General features: G+C 27.4%; 1 non-coding gene and 1 pseudogene across 1 annotated transcript; both read left to right on the top strand.

Moving 5' to 3' along the window:
- The first annotated feature begins 2,959 nt into the window (after nt 1-2,959).
- Nucleotides 2,960-3,584, top strand: LOC137833494 (agamous-like MADS-box protein AGL80 pseudogene; annotated as a pseudogene).
- Nucleotides 3,585-8,284: 4,700 nt separating this feature from the next.
- On the top strand, nt 8,285-8,357 carry TRNAV-UAC (transfer RNA valine (anticodon UAC)). Its single transcript has one exon. It is a non-coding gene; the product is annotated as a tRNA-Val (tRNA).
- The last annotated feature ends 11,533 nt before the right edge of the window (nt 8,358-19,890 follow it).

The following is a 19,890-nucleotide window of genomic DNA, read 5'->3' as shown; positions in this document are numbered from 1 at the left end:
ACGGTAATACTAATAAATTTATTTCATAATAATATATTAAAACAAAAATTTTAAATTAATAATGAAAATAATAATAATAATAAATATAATAATATTAATAGTTTTCTTATTGATAATAATTTATGATGATAGTAATAGTAATAACATTAGTTTAATAATAATAATAACAATGATAATAATAAGAAATATAATAATAGTAATGACAATAATATAAAAAATAATTATGATAATAACTACAATAATAGTATTAATAATTTTCTTATTCTTAATAATAATTTATAATAACACTAATACTAATATGTTATTTTAGATTAATATATATTAAAATTAAAATATTAATTTAATAATTTGATGTAATGATAATGAAGATAATAATAATAATTTATTATTATTATTATCATAATAATAATAATAAAAAATTATTATTATTATGATAATAATAATATTAAAATTAATTATGAAAATAATTATAATAATAATATTATTAATTTTCTTATTATTATTAATAATTTATGATGAAAGTAATACTAATAATTTTATTTTATATTAATATATATATATATATATATATATATTAAAATAAAAATATTAATTTAATAATTTGATTACTATTATTAATAAAATTCAAAACAATCAAATTGACCTATTTAAATAAATATAAATAATAATTTTTTTGTTAGTATTATAATTATATTAAAATTATTACACATATATACTAGTTATATATTTATTTTACCTTTCTTAATTATTAATCTATATATAAAGGAAAATATATAAAATCATTAGAAAATAATTTTATATTTTGCTTAAATGTCATATTAGTAAATAGAGTTTTAAATAAGTCATTTATTGTGTTATATATAAGAAATATATAAATTACACAATAATATTAAAAATTTGTAATTTAATAGACCTTTTTTATTAATAATGCAATAAGTTTACTAATCTTTTAAAGGTATTATAATAAAATAAATTGTTAAACATATTTATAGATCACATGCACAGCCATATCATTAAAAAAAAGCTACAAGAAATTAAAACTTTATTCTTTAAACAAAAGTGCTAAACTTATCAAAGTTTAGCTGTCTTCAGCTTATAACTTTTTCTAATTTAACTTGTTGAAATTCATCTAAAGTGCCTGGCTATGAAGGAAACAAATAAAGTGGTGCATTGTTGAAAACAAATAACACACAAACACTCATAAAATTGAATTGAATAAGTCTAATTGTGATGTAGTTTTGAATTAGAGGATATTGTAAAACAAAAAATTAAATAAAAATTAATTTTAAAGATTAAAATAATTAGTTATTATTTGACTAAATTAAATACCATTTTATAAACTAAAATAATTATTGGTATGTAAAGTAGTTTCAATTATTAATAACAAATTATAAAATAATCTTTTTAAATACTTGGGTTTGATGGTTGGGGGTGCCGTAAGAGAGGTGCTTTTTGGGGTGGTGTGATCGAAAAATTGAAGACTAGATTAGGAAGACTTCTCTTTTTGGTCGGGAGGATCTACCTTATTAAGTTTGACTTTCGTCAATTCCGTTATTTTACATGTCTCTATATAAGTTGCATGTTGTAGTGTTAAAGGAGGAGATAAAGAGTATTCAAAGGCATTTTCAATGGGGGTGGGGGTTGGAAAGGAGGAAGATTGTTTGAACTTCTTAGAAGAAAGTTTGCGAGCCTCCAGACGCTGACAATTTGGGTATTATTGATTTGAAAGTATGAAGGCTGGAGAAGTCTGAGAGATCACAGGATTAATGTAAAAAAGTCTCTTTTCTATATTTAATTATTATTTAATAATTTTCTTGTAATATTGAGTATACTTTGTTGTCATGACTTATGCATAAAAGAAAATATTCATGACCAGTGAACTTTAAACCTAACTCAACCCCATAAAACCAACTCATAGGATTGAGATTTGCACCCACTTATATACAATGAAATTGTCTTCATCTCTAGTCGATGTGGGATCTCCAACACATAAAAAGTTGGTAGCCTCTACTTTAATGATTTATAATGCAAAATGTTACTCTATTTTTTTGTTAAATGTAAAAGGTAAAAAACAGATCGATATGAAAATATATTTTGTATTAGTTCATATCTAAATATGTATCACGCGTCATATATGAGTTTAGAAGTCTTTTTCTATTTTAGTTCATAATATGTTCATTTGCCTTTATCTAATTTATAAAACGTCAAATATATTTCCATAATTTATTAGATAATATGCATTCATTGGATTAATATTAGGAAGAAAAAACTTCTAAAATCATGTTTCTTAAAATGGTCACAGAATGAATATATAATTTGGTGGTCTATTTTAAGTATATGATACGAAAGTTTTACTCTAATATGACAATTGTTAAAATGCAATTAATAAATTAAAAAACTATTTATTCATGCATCAAATTAAATGATGAGAAAAGAATTGTATATACGAAACCTCTTGCCATTTAAAAATCACCAACTTTAAAATAATATTAAAATTGTAAACTATCCATATATGATAAATTAAATTATGAAAATAATTTTTTAATATATTACTATTCTCTTACAATTTCAAAATATGCCGGATATAATTCATGTATGGAATGATATTAAAAATCTGTGTAAAACCAGATGACATCATCAAATGATAACAATAATAATACTATTAAAAAAATTTAGTCTGTCATTATATATGCATCAAATTCAACAATGTAAATAAAGATTTTCTATACATACACACATATTAGCATTGTTATACCAACTCAATAAAGTAATCTACTATCTCATGCATAATGTAAATTTTGCAAATTAATTAAATATCATTAAAGTGTGTGAGATTCTTTGTATTCTCTATGCATGTGAAATCTGAATGTACAAAACCAGGGATGTAATAAATTATTCTATATACTATAAAGTGGTTGCTGGTAGCAGCAGCAGAAACCACAAGAAAATCACACAGTTCATCATTTTCTTTTTGTCAGAACATGACAGGGAGAAAGGTGAAACTGGCATTCATAGCCAATGATTGTGCCAGGAGGGCATCGTATAGAAGGAGGAAGAAGTCAATGTTGAAGAAGATTAAAGAACTGAGCACCCTTTGTGGAGTAGAAGCATGTGCCATAGTGTATAGCCCCTTTGATCAAGAGCCACAGATTTGGCCATCTGAATCAGGTGTTCAAGATGTGGTTGAAAAGTTCAGGACCATGCCTGAATGGAAGAAGCACAAGATGGGGAATCAGGAGAGTGTCATGGAAAAAAGTATAGTGAAGGGTAAAAGGAAGATTAGGAAACTTGAGGAGGAGAATAAGGAAATGGAGATTACCATGTTCATGTTTCAATGCCTTAATTCGAGTAGGGTTCAGCCTCAACATCATATGACCTTGGCAGATTTGAATCTTCTTTCATCAGTGATTGAACAGAAATTGAACGACATTAGTAGAATGTTGGAAATTACAAATGTTACTGAGGCACCATACCAACCCCAGATACAACCATTTGTAGATACTAATCTTAAACTCTAAACTACCTTCAGACCTATCGTGTTTCCTTCAAAAAAACATTTGCTTGTAAGCAGTATTGTTAGTTTAATGTTGGTGTCTCATCATCCTCTGCTATGCATAAAAGTTGTCGTGAATTATTTTATTCCAAATAGTTCTCAAGCTCTCAACAATTATTACAAAATAGGGTTTTATTTTGAATTGAAGACTCGGATTTGCAACCATTTGAACATGTACACTATATTCTCTGTGTCTTTGTTAAGTTATGCTCACAATCCCTCTCCCAAAGGTATAATGGATTATAGTTAAATGATTTTCATAAAAAAATCAAACAGTTTTAGTTTAGTTCTGTACTTGATTTCTACAATTTTATGATTAAGTGATTTCGATTAACAATTCTCTGTGGTGTTTAACTAATATCTATTTAACATATCGATTTAGTGGAAACAGAATCTCATGTCAGAACTAGCCAAAAAGGTGTGATCTCAAATCAAAGTGGGAAGAAAAATAGAGTATATAACAGAGTTTTCCAGAATTCACTCAAAACCAGAAATGAAAGACAGAAGACTTGTTTACCATGTAGGCACCCATTGTAGTGTCTGAAACCACTAACAGGGCCTTGTCTTGTAGGTTATCTTCAGAAATTTACACAATATTAAAGTATTAAGAAGACACCACTCAGGAGAAATTTGATCTTTTGTTTTCATGAGTTATCCAAATTCAAGCTTTTACTTGCGCAAAAAGATTTCCTCTGTATTTCTGTGGTTCATATGCTTTAGATAATTGCTGCTCACTTATATCTCTAAATCTTATTTACCTTATTATTAAGGCACAGTAACTCAAACTGATAGAACTAATTTTTAACATCCTTATGTTGCACTGTGCTTATACTAATCCAGTTATAGAGTAAGTTTCGGTTTTTTCACCAAAATGGTGCATTTTTTTCCATATTTACGTAAATGGACAAAAACAGAAAAAAATATATAAATAGGTAATTCTTGGTCAAAGTTGTTAATGGTGTAGGCAACATCAATTAAATTTGTTAATCTGTCTGTTTTTTATTTTTTAATTAAAGTTTCTAATTGAGTTGACAACTTCAGTTTAAATAAAATTGAATACTGGATTGCCAATTTCACTCCATTGAAGTTGCTAATTCGGCTGGCAAATTCAGTTATTTTTTTAAAATAATTATTTTTTTAAAATTAATTTTTTTATATAATAATAAATTTTTTAATTAAAACTATTAAAACTAAAAAAAATTAAAACTAAATTTTTGTTTTCACAATAAACAAAGTTATCCAAAATTAAGTTGGATTAAAAATAGGTTGTGTAATAAATATAAAATATTTAGTATTTTTTAAATAATGTTAAAATTAAAAATACTTTTTTTGTTTTTAAAAAATTGAAATTATGTTCGTGAAATAGGATAACGTTTATAGTTGATATAATTATAAATAAATAGGGTAACGTTTAAACAATATTTATAAAATGATAAATAAGTACAATTCATACATGATTATAAAATAAAGAGGTAGGAAAAATTGTCATCTATGTGAAGATGTGACGCATGGTAGTCTTGTTGGTCGATAATACTACATGGGATGACATTGGATTGTAGGCAGATGGGGGTCATGGTAGAGGTTGCAAATATTTTAATATCATCTTCTTTTAATGACTTCTATTCAATAATTTCATTTATTTTTTAATACATTTATTTTCCATAAATACATGTATATTATTACTTTTTACATATTACATAATTTATATTTTCATATATTATATAATCTAAAAATTTATACATAAATCATATCACATTTTTATAAGTGTATTTTTAACTTTAGCAATATTTAAAAAATAGTAAATATTTTTAATTTATCACACAACTCATTTTTAACCCAATTTATTTAAAATTATTGTAAAAAAATTAATTTTAATTCTTCAACTTTATATACCATTTTCTTAAATAAAATAAAATAAAATTTTGATATTATAATTAAAATAAAAATTTTAACTATATATTTTTATTTCCAAAAACATTAATTGTCATTTCTTTAAAAAAAAATCAACTCAACTTGTCAACTGAATTGCCAATCCAGTATCCAATTTTATTTAAACTGAAGTTGTCAACCGAGTTAGAAACTTTAATTAAAAAATAAAAAGTAGATAAATTAACAAATTTAATTGATGTTGCCTACACCATTGACAACTTTGATCAAGAATTGCCCATTTCTGTAATTTTTTCTGCTTTTGCCCATTTACGTAAATATGAAAAAAGAATGCAACATTTTGGTAAAAAACCTGTAAGTTTCATATATCTCTCCTGCTACCTACAACAGATAAACAGATGGCTTACTGTTTCTCACTGGATTCATACATGACACACATTCTACTACCCACAATTACTACTCTATTATGCAGTTTATTGCATGCTGCTACTCTATTAAGAATCACTCTCCATGCATGCAAGATGTTGTGTGGATGGAAGAACGATTAATTTTCACAATAAATCGTACAGCTTAGAGTCTTCCTCCCTGGTTTGAGCCTGTTATTCCTACATGCTGTGTATTCTTTTGCTTCTTTATGGTTCCACACCTACTAGTCCTTTTTAGTATTATATTGGTATTTAGTCAAATATCCTGTTAAAAGAGAATGTAATTTATTTAAAGTCGGTTATAAGTTCTATTAATTATTAATAAAATCATTCAATAAACTATCCAAAATCTTAACAAAGAAATAAAGGGATATCTACTTGTGTTAGTTGAGAAAAATACAAACTTTAAAATTAGATAATATTACTTAAGATCCAGACGATGGAAGAAAACTAACTAGAGCCTATAAAATACATCTCTCAATATAAGTAAGGGGATTCAACTTGAATGATTTGGTTTGAAATCATTTAAACTTTGAACCATGACATCCATCGTGGGGCAAGGTAAAACATTTTCTGCCCCCACAAGACAACATTGTCGTCATTCGTGTCCCTTCAGGCCATGAATAACTAAATTTTCAATCATAGCAAAATCAAAAGAACCTCCTCCTTTACTCCTTCGATACTTTGCTGAGAAGTCTTCCTCCGATGATTTCGCTCTGAAAAGTCTTAGCATATTGGTAACTGCCACCATTGCAAATAATGAAAGGAAAATAGAAGCATAAAGAGGATAGTAGAGAGAAAGTACTTCAAAATTTATCGAATTCCACTTTAAAAACACATTTTTGTTTTAAAACAGTGAGAGGGTAAGAGCAAGGAAGAGGGCAAGAACGAAAGTGTTTTACTTATTGCAATGCTCGATTTTGACATCGTCATTTTCGTTGAGAGCATTGATCTTTCAGGATATGGTTACCAAATGTTGACTAAGCTCAACCTCAACCATAGTTCAACTGTTGAATTTTTACTGATCAATTGTGCTCTTAGGTTGACTAGTTGAATTTTTGTTGATCAGTTGCGCCCTTAACTTGGATAGTTGAATTTTGCTGATTAGATACACCACTAGATTGACGGGTAGAATTTTTGTTGATCAATTGCACCCCAAGTCAACTGATTCAATTTTTGTTGATCAATCATGCCCTCAACTCGGCTGGTTGAATTTTGTTGATCATTTGTCCCCATAACCTGACCTGTCCAATTTTGCTAATTAGTTGCATCATCAACCAGCTCGACTAGTTAAATGTTATTGAGCATCCGCTTTTTGAATTTTTTCTTATCAGTTGCGCTTGCAGGTTGACTGGTTGAATTTTGCTTATCCGCCGCACCCCAAGATTGACTAGTTGAATTTTTTTCTTATCAATATTAGATTATGAATACATCAACAATTATAAAAAAAATAATTCACATATCGATATATTTAAATTTTGGGTTAAATATGTTTATTGTTCATGTACTGTAGGACGAAATTGGTTTTCTTTCCGGTCCAAACTTTAGACCATTTAGGTGCTTGTAGTATGGAAATTATTGGAATGAGTTCTTTTGTATGTGGAATTGATTGAATTTGAGGTTCCATTTCATCAACCCATTGGAAGTAGTTATAATGGGCATCAATAGGCAATCAAAACAACAACGATTTTTGAAAAAAAAAAATCAACAATCTATGAAAAATTAACAATCATTTCATGTATAAAATGTCTCATTCCAATCATTTTCGTACTAAGGTACTTGGATGGTTTAAAGTTTAAACCAGGAACGAAAATCAATATTGTATTATAGTACAGAGACGAAAAACATATTTAACCCAAAATTTAAATATATAGATATGTGAATTATTTTTTATAATTTTTGATGCATTCATAATTATTCATAATCTAATATTTATAAATAAATTATATAATCTTATAGTTAAAAGTTATAATTAATTTATTATATTATTTAAATGAGTATAACTATATTATAAGTAAAATAAAACAACTTTTAAAAAACATATTTATGTGTATTTGCAGTTAATTAATTCTAAGTATACGATATTATGTTTAATTTTTATAAAAAATTGTTGGATATGATTCTTTATTTTCGATTTATTTTTGTTATTCATGTTGTTTTGTAATACAATTTTATTCTCTAAAATGTATATGATGCTTGAAATATAAGATGTGAACTTACTTGAAATGTTATATTTCCATAATAATTCTTTTATAGAGTGATACCTTTTATATAAAAAAAAAAATAAGATTCAAACTAAGCCATCTAATAAAGGAAAAGTAAATTTAAAAAACTAAAAAAAAAATATTTGATTTTAATTATTTTTCTATTTTTATAAAAAACTGTATTTCTAAATTTAATTTGATTTTACCATCACTTGGTTGCTGTGGTGTAGTGGTTATTACGTTAGTCTTACACACTAAAGGTCCCCAGTTCGATCCTGGGCAGCAACAATCTCCAATGACTGTACTACTCTTGTGGAGTTGTTTTATTTTTTTAATTTTTTTTACTCATAAAATAAAACCATCTGGAATTATATTTTTTTTTACTGATAAAAAAAAGCCATTTGGCATTTCAACACGGTGAGAAAATGAATTCTAACTTTTTTATTATCCTTTTGGTTATTAGATTTTTATACATCTTAGACTTTGTTATTATAGTATGAGTTAAACCAAATCCATACCAATAGAATCATCTACATATATACACATGACTATCTTAATCCTCAAATAACAATTAATATGATCTCACTCCAATGTTTCACTTAATTTAATTCATTATGTGTTGAAAAAAACAATTATTTATACATTCATTATCAGAAAAAGAAAAGTATTAGTGGTTTGTTTGTCTAACTTATATGCACTAATGTTTTATTTAAATTAGGGAATAAATTTAAAGAAGCCAATGTAAAGAGAAAGTATGAGAAAAGTAAATGTTGTGTGGATTATGATAAATAAAGTTGAAAATGAAAATAAAAATGAAAATTTGTGAATTGTTTGATAGATATAATATTTTTTTTAAATTATAAAATAATATATACAATAATTAATTTACTTATATTATTATAAATTATTTTTAACTAAATAAAAGATAATAATTTTAATTTTACTATTGTTGCTATTATTTAATTTTATTGAATTTTATCATTATTAATTATTATTTATATTTTTTAATTATTTAATTATAGTTATTATTTCATAAATTTATTATTAATATTTTTATTTTTATTATCATTTTATATATTCATTAATATTTTAATAATTATTATTTATATTATATTATATTATATAATTAATACTTATTTTATTATAATGTAAATATAAATATGAATGAATTAATAATATAAAAATAATATATATATATATATATATATATATATTTATTAATATGTGTATTTAATATACATTTTTAAGGTTGATTTTCCATAAATCTTTATATATGTGAAGAAAATAGTTTGAAACTTTTTTTATGTATTTTATTTTTATTAAGGCAGACAGTCTTGACATCCTTAATATTAGTTTCTTTAATTTGGTTTTACTGGGAAAATGGATATGACGTCCGAGTCAGATTAAGGGAGGGCTCTGGAAGGACATTCTAAAGTCTAAATATGGTGGGTGAAGAAACCTCAAAGAGCAACGAATTCGCAATTATGAGTCACTTTGGTAGAGAAATTTGAAGGAGGTTTGGAAACAGAAAGTTTGGGAAGTGTCCTTTGAAGATCGTTTTAGGTGGAAGCTTGGAAACGGGAAGTAGTTACTTTTTTGGGAAGATATATGGTTGGGTACTGGTAGCTTGAAAAGGTCTTTCCCAAGGTTTTTCTCATTGTTAGTAATCAAAGACGTTATGCTTTCTATTTATTGGGATTGGGTTAATAATGTTTGAAGTGAGACTTGGCTTGGAGAAGAGGTATTTTCTTTTGGGAAATGGAATAGGTTAGTCAGCTTATGGGGGTTGTGCAATTTTTGAACCCTCTCATGATATTGAGGATAAATGGGTCTGAAAGGATGGAGGTAACATTGATTATTCAGTTAACTTTGTGTATGATTTTTTTAAGGGTTCGGTAGAGGGGGACTCCTCGAATTTGTATAACATATTTTGGAAGATTAAGGCTTTGCTTTCTGCTAAGATCATTGCTTAGAGGGTTATGGAGAATAAGATTGCTACTAAGGTCAATCTGACGAGATGTGGGGTTGCGGAGGACATTTGCTTTGTTGTTTTTGTGGGAGAAAGAGAAGACTACTAGCCCTTTGTTTTTTGAATGCATAATAATTTGGCTTGCGTGGAACCATTGCTATGATTAGGTAGGATTGAAGTCGGCAGATCATCTTGAGCCTACCTCATATTTCTTGCATTTTAACTTGTTTGGTGTTCCCACTACCGCTAATTTAGCTTTTGGAAATATTAGGATTGTTTTGGTGAGTGAGATTTGACGTTTATTTAGAATATTGGAGACTTTTAACTCAAAATGTATAACTATTGAATCACCTCTGAAGTGATTCACATTTATTTATTTTTTCTTACCTATTAAAAAAAGAGTTTTATTGGCCACTATTACAAATAGAACAACCTTGTGTCTCATACTTTAAAAAGATTTGATTTGTGAACTGATAACTTGGGATAAACCCACAAAGACTTCAAGATTTTAGTTCTTTTATAACACTAGTAAAATCAATGAATATAAAATGTGAATGAGTTAAAATTTAAATTAGTGAAAAAAATTAAAAAAATAAATCTGACTAAGTACAACTGTGACAATGAGCAGTGGAGCCTGTTTTAAAGGAGAAACTGATTTAATTGGTAACAAAAGTGCTTCATAGCTTTATTTGGATCATCTCTATCATTCAGTCACAAGAAGAAACAATAGATAGGTAGTTTTTGAAAAGGGATAGGTTGGGAACTTACACCATGCTAATTTGCCTTCTTCTATAGTCTCTTTTGGAGCATAAATATATATACCTTCAAATGTTTCTTTCCTTAATTGAAGATGATATAATTAATACACTCTAAACAAATAAAACATGGTATATAGAGACATTACTTTTAAAACCGGCTGAGATAACATTGTTATTGGATCCATTACTACATTTGAGATATTGTTTTTTTAGAAATTAAATTTTTATCACAATTATATCTTTAAAAGACGTCTCAAAGAGTTAAAAGAAAAATGTATATATAAATTGTCATTGATATTGACTCTTACACAATGTAAAACTATATTGAACATAACAGAACACAATATATTATCTTTTGATTTTTAAGAGTATTAGTGAATCTAAATAGGCCGACTATCTCTAATGTATAAAGAGTGAAACACTTTTAAATATTCCATATTTATTTATTTAATTTTTTGCCAATATAATTATGCCAAGAAGAAAGAAAATGCTTACCACTCATGTTCTCTTTCTCGTTTTCCTTTTCTGTCTTTAATAGCAAGACTCACATAAACGAAATGATCTCATCAAATTTAGATCTTAATTAGGTTTAAGCAATTCTCCTATTTTTCTTTTTGAATGATCCTTTAACACTACAACATGACAGACCTGTTAAGAAAAGTCAATTTGAACTGTCATCATGGTACAGAAGCAAGACAACTCATTAGTCTTAACAGTTTTTGTCAGTGTTATCAATCTTCAAATTTTCAAACTCCATTTGCTCTTTAAATTCAGCAACATAAAATGTATACTTGAAAATATAATTTAATGAAATTTAGAGACAAAAATAGAGACAAATTTTAGTAGTAACAGGCGAAAATAAAAATGTTAGACAAAATATAAGTTTATATTTGGATAAATATCAACGTACTGAAGATTTTTATACAATATAAAAATTAAAATATCTCTAAAATATCTTATTTTATTTTATTTATTTATTATTAAAAAATATTATAGACGGACACAGTCTGTCTCTAAGTATTATTTTTATTTTAATAAAATCTATTTGTAAATATCACCTTTAATCATTCATCTCAATTTTCAAGTCTTTTACAATTTTGAAGTATATTTGCAATAAATGTAATGGCTCTGTATTATTTATAATATAATACAATACAATTAATGGAAAACTATGTACAAGCCTTAATGAGAATATAAAAAATAAAAATAAAAATACAAACATTAGCAATGGATGAAAATAAATTATATTATATAGGAGTGTATATACATTATTTTAAACTTTTAATTAATTTTAAAATTTATTTTTTTAAATATTAATAAATTAATAATGTGTTTGCTCTTTAAATTTTATACTAAGTATTATATTTTTTAAAATTTATATTCACAAATTATTTTCATACATTAAAAAATATATTTTTTATGGTCATATGAATTTATCTTATGCTTAGCACTTAAGTATATAAACTAAACCGTATATCGTAAAACCATACTGAGCAAGTGTAGTAATGTATTATTTAATACAATGTAGTAATTATGTAAACATTAAATATTATTATTTAATGCATTTACTAAATGTAATAATTAATTAATTTTGAAAATATTATTGAATATAGTATTAATGAAACATAACATACTAAAAAAAAAATCATGTCATAGAAACCAATTTTAGTGACAAAAAATAATTAGTTGCTATAGTGACTAAATTAGAGACCATTTTAAGTATTAAATAAATTTTTGGTTTCTAAATTAGTTTTTATTATTGTTAAATGGTTTCTAAATTGGTATCTAAGTAGCAAAAAAAGTTTTTGCTACCAAATTTAGAATCTAAATAATTAGTAGTTTAAACCTTTTAATTTCTAAAAATTGGATTCTATTTGATGATTTTCTTGTAGTGACATATTTATTAAACTTAACAAAGATAATATATGTTTAATAAATATATTACTTTTCATATCAATTTCTACATATTTATTATTATTAAATAGAAACTATTAACTAAGATATAAATAATTTTAAAATTCATGTAACCATTCTATTTTTAGTTGTGTAATTCAAAAAGGAAAATAAATGTATTTTACAATTATAATTTATTATTAAAGTTTTAGATATTTTAATTAATATTTTTCATATAATTTTTACTTAATTATGTTACATAATAATTTATCCTTTAATTTATATTCTTATTTACTACTTAAAATAAAATAAATATTTATTTTATTAAAAATATAGGTTAAGTTTAAGATGGCATGAATTGAATTATGAGTTTTTTCATAATAGGATGAACAATTTTGACTATTAAATTAGATTTTCAGTATTAAGAGTTCTTTAAGTATGTAATAAATAATATACCAATTGAAAAGATATGAAAGAATAAGAGAAACACATTACACAAGAGTTACACTCAATTTATTATACTTTCAAATTTTGCAAATATTCCTAAAAAACACACACACGCCAAGTTCTTCTACTTGCACCGCTAAAATCCTATCACGAGTGATAACCAACAACTGAGAAAAAACAATCAAAATAATATAAGAATAAAATCACCTGAAAAGTTTAAACACAATTAAAATACAGAATAAAGGTGATCATAGAATAAACTATTTTTAACAAAGGATTTGAATCATAAGAATAAAACAAGATAGGCGTTAATTTTCTCAAGCTTATCTTGTTTTAGACTAATTTCGTGTGTAATTTTTGTTAAGGAAGAGAGAGATACACCAATGTGCAACCGTGGCCTAAATTTAGTTATGAATATTTTGGAACATAAAAACCCTCCCCTCAGCACTTTTCTTCGTGTAGCATGTTTTAAACGTTAAAATCGTAACCTATGATAATCTACTCCATTGAGTGATTTATAATGGTGGAAACCTTTGTCTTATGTGTGGTTTGTAAAGGTGTGTGAATCATCTTTTCTTTATATGCAAAGTGGCTTTCAAAGTGTGATATTTGACTTATGCATGATTTGGTAGGTCTTTTGTACATTATGATAGAGTTGAACAACACTTTGAACAAATAGACATTACAGACACTAATAGTTCGGGGAATAGCATGTGAAGGTGTATGTGGGTGACTGTTATCTGGAGAATTTGGAATCATATGAATAGAGTAATCTTTAATGAGGCAGTGGTAGACTAGGTAGAAACATGAGTAAGTTTTAAATTTTCTAAGGCGGATTTCTCATACTCTAATTGGTGCATTAATTTTTCTTAATGTATAAACTCAATTCACTGAGAGTCTATTTTCATTAACTACATATATTTGAATGAATGGCCTGTGGATGTGAGGACATCTAAAAGGGTTGCCCGCATGGAAAATCTCTATTTTTGATGAAAGTGGGTTGACAAAACAACTCTCAGACTTTTGAGTTGCATGTAAACATATAGACTTTGAGGAAAAAAAACATTGTAATTGCTATGTACATAATGTGTTGTTATAGATGCAGAAATAAAAACAAGTTAATATAACTTTTTGATACCAATATTCTCATACTTGGATAGAGGTTTTTTATATGGATTGGAATACTTCAGTACTCTCATTTATATTATTTTTTTATTGTTGATTAAAAAAAATTAAAGTCTAAATTTGAAGTGATTAATTGTTTTAATTAATTAAAATAAATAAATATGTGATTTTAACTTGTTTTAATCTATTAAAAGAGACAAACTCACAATTTTTAGGTTTAAATTATTTTAATTGATTAAATATGTAAAATAGAAAAAGAAAAACTTAAAAATACAATCAAGAAAGAAGGTGAATTGATTTAAAAATGATTTTTTTTTAATTTTAAAGAAATTTTTTCTTAAACAGTTGATGTTGAAGAAAAATTAAGTAGAATATACAATGATAATGAGTTTGACTCTCTCAAATTTACATCTCCAGTAAATTCAGACAATCTAAGTTAGATCTTTTTACTAAAATCTTGAATTATTTGCAAAAACATCTATCCAATTAGAATAAGAAAACTAAAAACATTAGTTGAAACCCACTTTAAGAAGTTTTACTATACATAAAGAATTGTATTATATAAAAGTATTATAGAAGAATTTCTAGATCATAACATACTCTTTATTTTGAAAACATGAAGAATAGTGTATTTAAAAGAGAAAACTTCCTTTTTTAAAAGAATTTTATTATAATTCACTCGTATAATCGATTATATAATTAAATATAATCAATTATTATGTTTTTCCATGTAACTTAAGAAAATATTTTTAAAATAATTTCATCGATTATTATTAAACGCAATTAATTATTTTAAAAAGATTGAGTTTTTCACACATAATCGGTTATTTTCTATAATAATTTATTATATGTGAAACATGTAAAAATTATTTTTAACTAAAATAATTAATTATTTTTTAACATGATCAATTATTATGTTAAGAGAAAGCATTTTTAAATGTAAATTAGGTCAAAATTATCTTAGAGATAGATTCATATTTTATATTTTAATCATACTAAAATGATAATTAGCAATGAAAAAAAAAATTATCAACAAGAGATGCAAATATCATCCCTAATCATTACCAAATAACACATCATGTTTTAAACTAACAAAATAGTCATTTTAAAAATTAGCAAATTTAAGAACATATTTAACAAATAATTAAAATCCATTTTAATGGGTTAAAATGTAACCTAAAACTAAAAAGTACTTCAAAACACATTTAAAGGCTTTAACTCACTGCTCAAATAAATAAAAAACTTATATCATAATTAAAACTACAAATTACAACCTAGAATCAACATCAACATTCAACATTTATATAAGTGTTACCATACATATTCTATTCTGATTAGAAATATTAAATCTTAAAACTTTAAAGAATTAAATCTTTAGACATCAAGCTTTTATATTATATTAACATATAATTGAATTTGGTTTCAACTTTAAAATAAATAAAAAAACTTAATTATATTGAATAAAGATTATTCAATAACTAGAATGGTAACTTGTTCATTATATAAAGCAAATCTTTATATTAAATAGTCAAATTTCTTACAGGGATAAATGTTTATATATATATATATATTACAATTAGAAACTTATACTAAATATATTTTAGATTAATTGCAATGGACAATTTAAATTGCAATGTGTTAATTTTAGTGATGAGAAAGTTCTTTTAAAGTTATTAAAATTTAATTTGAAGTTAGAGATAAATATTAAGGATGAATTTGGATTTCATTTACAAGTACTCAAATCAAATTGATTTTAATCTTTATATATTTTTCTTTTGTCCAATTATCTTCGTTCTTCTCTATACTCATGAAATTAACACAAATTTGATAATAAATCGTTCTTATTCAAATTAAAATCATAAAATATATAAAAAGGTATACATTCATAAATTATGAGTTATTTTATATTTATTTTAACAACTAATACTCATAAGTATATATATTTTAATATGAAATATTACTGAAATTTGGCACTTATCAACACTTTACAAATCTTTTGATTTAGGATTCTATTGGACTTTACAAACATTTTGATTTAGGATTCTATTTTTTTGGTTGCTTGTTGCTTTAATTAATTTATATGTAAATTTTAATTGTACATGTACATGAAACATGTATTTTATGTAATTTTGATATTTTCTAATTGTTTTAAAATATAAATGTATGTGTGATTGAATGGTATATTGATGTGTTGTTGGTAGGGGAGTTGTTGCAGACAACGAGTTGTTGGTAGGGGAGTTCTCTGAAGAAGAAATTAGGACTGCGGTTTGGAATTGTGAAAGTTCTAAGAGCCCTGGCCTGATGGATTTAATTTTGGTTTCATAAAGTTTTGTTGGGAAATTTTAAGGATGGATGTGATGTCAGCGGTGAAGGATTTTGCGACAAAGAGCCATTGGCCTAGAGGTTCAAACGCTTCTTTCCTTTGTCTTGTTCCAAAAGTTGAAAATCCTTTGCAGCTTGGTGAGTTTAGGCCTATTTCTTTGGTAGGATGTTTGTATAAAATTATCTCAAAAGCGTTGTCTCTACGTTTGAAAAAGGTGATTAGCAAAGTGATTGATGTTAGACAGTATGCTTTTCTTGAAGGTAGGGGTTTGTTGGACAGTGTGCTGGTAGCGAATGAGGTGCTGGAAGAATATAGAAGGAAAAAGAAGAGTTGTGTGTTCTTCAAAGTTGACTATGAAAAAGCATATGACTCGGTTAGCTGGGAGTTCTTATATTATATGTTGGAAAGATTGGGTTTTTGTGCTCAATGGATTCGATGGATAAAGTGTTGTTTAGAATCTGCTTCAGTCTCTGTATTAGTGAATGGCAGTCCAACTGGGGAATTTACTCCTCGGAGGGGACTTCGTCAAGGTGACCCGCTTGCTCCGTTCCTCTTCCTTATAGTTGTAGAAGGGTTGGTTGGGGTATCTAGGATGGCTGAAGAGAAGAATTTGATTGATAGTCTAGAGGTTGGAAGAGATAAGGTGAAGGTTAGTATGTTACAATATGCTAACGATACATTATTCTTTTGCGAAGCGAATACCAAAAGTGTTTTTAATATTAAGGCTATCTTGCTTTGCTTTGAGCTCGCTTCTGGGCTTAAGGTGAATTTTTTAAAAAGCAGTATTGGCGGGATGGGGTTGGATCAATGTTCGCTTCAGCGTTTTGCAGCTACTCTTAACTGTAAGGTGATGGTAACTCCTTTTGTCTATTTAGGGTTACCGGTAGGAGGATGCCATAAGCGCAGTGTTTTCTGGAACGGGGTGTTAGAGAGAGTTCAGGGCAAGCTGTCGAGGTGGAAAGGCAGGTGTTTGTCGATGGCTGGGAGGATCTGTTTGATTAAGTCAGTCCTCTCCTCAGTTCCGTTATTCTTTATGTCCCTATTCAAACTGCCATCTGGGGTGGTTGACAAGTTAGTTCAGATCCAAAGAAATTTCCTTTGGGGGTGGGGTTCTGACAGAAGGAAGATTGCTTGGGCCTCTTGGAATAAGGTTTGCGAGCCTCGGGACTACGGGGGTCTTGGAATCATTGACTTAAAGACTTTTAACCTGGCCCTGCTAGGCAAGTGGATTTGGAGGTGGGGGTCGACCAAGGGAGGTTTGTGGAAAGAGATTCTTGACTCTAAATATGGTGGATGGAGGAATTTGAGAGCGGAAGGTAAACCCTGCAGGGGTTCTCTTTGGTGGAGAGACTTGAAGGAGGTTTGGGCCTCGGTGGGCTGGGGCAGAAGTTTTGAAGATGGGGTTGAGTGGAAAGTTGGTGATGGAGGAAATATTTCATTCTGGGAGGACAGCTGGTTGAATTGTGGTGCTCTGAAGGGAATGTTTCCGAGATTATATTCGCTTAGCACGGCTAAAGCTGCTAAGGTGGCCGAGTTCGGGAACTGGTTTAATGGTGTTTGGATTTGGCATTTGTGCTGGCATAGATCCCTCTTTGACTGGGAGAAGTTGTTGGAGGAGCAGTTGAGTCAGTTGCTGCAAGGGGTGAAGATGGATGTGGGAGGGGTGGATAGCTGGATCTGGAAGGCTGAGGGGTCTCAAAGTTTTACTGTTAACTCAGCTTATAGCAAGGTAAGGAGGGTTAGTGATGGGGAGTCCTCTCCGACCTACTGTAGGTTGTGGAGGTGTAAAGCCTTGCCTTCTGCTGTATTCTTGGCCTGGAGAGTTTTGGAAAATAGGATTGCAACTAGGGTTAATTTGGTAAGGGGCGGGATGGTGGTTGAAAATCCTGTATGTTGCTTGTGTGGGAAGGTCGATGAGTCGTCGAGTCACTTGTTCGCCGTTTGTGACTTTGCTTGGAGGGTATGGTGCCTTTGCTTTGAGTGGCTTGGAGTGTCATTCGTAATCCATTCGGATCCAATGCAAAATTTTATTCAATTCAGGTTGAGTCAGGCATCTGTTTCGGTTAATGATGTTTGGGGGGCAATTTGGGTTGGAATTGTGAGTGAAATTTGGAAGCATAGGAACTCGGTCGTCTTTAATGGAGGAGTGGCAGATGCGTTAGAAGTTTTTGCCTCAGCACAAGTAAAGGTGTGGTCTTGGATTGCTGCAAAGTCCCGCGAAGTTTATTTTTCCTATCCCTGTTGGGTTCTGGATCCTTTGGCTTGTATACGGCTGATTCGGTAAAGCTAGTTAGCGCTTGGTTTGGTTGGTCTTTTGATCGGCGGTTTTGGGTGTCAAGTTAGGAGTTAAATTGTATGTGTGTTTGTAAAAGGGTTGGACCACCCCTGAAGTGGTTCTCATTTATTGATTTTTTATTGCTGATAAAAAAAAAATATTGATGTGTGATATGAATTATGAACTTTGTGGAGTTGTGGTTGAGATATAATATTGTAGGAAATGAAATATCGTGTTGAGATTGTTCATGATATGCATTGAATTAGATATTCATCTTGAATGAGATATTCTGACTCTACTAGTATATTAAAATCATATGAGGAAAATTTTCAAATAGTGAAAGTCAAGGAATGTTCATATGACTCAGTATGCAGTTTGAATATAGTTGGTCTGGCAGGTCATATGGATTTGCTATATCATATGAGAGGAGTTTCCACGTTCATGTAGTTGTGTAAAGAGATAACACAATGAGTTAAGTGGTGTGTCACTTTCTTTGTTGATTGCTTAAACTAGGAGTATCTTATGTATAAGGGTTGAGACACCCCTAAAGAGTTTCATTTTATTCTATTAATTCATTGTTGATAAAAAGAAATGAAGGTAGTATGACGGGTGCATATCTCTTAATCAAATTCAATGCATGTGTCTTTCAGAAATAGAGTCAGATGTTTATGCATTTCAGAAAATTTCTAGCATGAGTGATATTGAATATGAGTTATTTGTAGACATTTGATTGTTTAGTACTCTGTAATGGATGAAGTGTGATAATTTAGATGTTTGTGATTGTATTAATTGAATCTAAAATTATAAACTCGGAGTAAAAAAAATCCTAAATTATAGTTATCTTTTTTTCTAAATATATATTAAACTAAATAAATTTGTAAATAATAAATTAATTAATTAATATTATCTTTTTAATATACACTAAATAAATTAATTAATAAACAAATAAATATAACATTATATTGATAAGTAATTAATTAATAATTAAAAAGTTAAAAATGAAATATTGAAAAATTTAATATTAAAATTTA

This window comes from Phaseolus vulgaris, chromosome 6, assembly GCF_051622355.1.
Source record: "Phaseolus vulgaris cultivar YP4 chromosome 6, ASM5162235v1, whole genome shotgun sequence".
Taxonomy (NCBI): Eukaryota; Viridiplantae; Streptophyta; class Magnoliopsida; order Fabales; family Fabaceae; genus Phaseolus; species Phaseolus vulgaris.
This window is presented reverse-complemented; position numbering and strand designations above follow the sequence as displayed.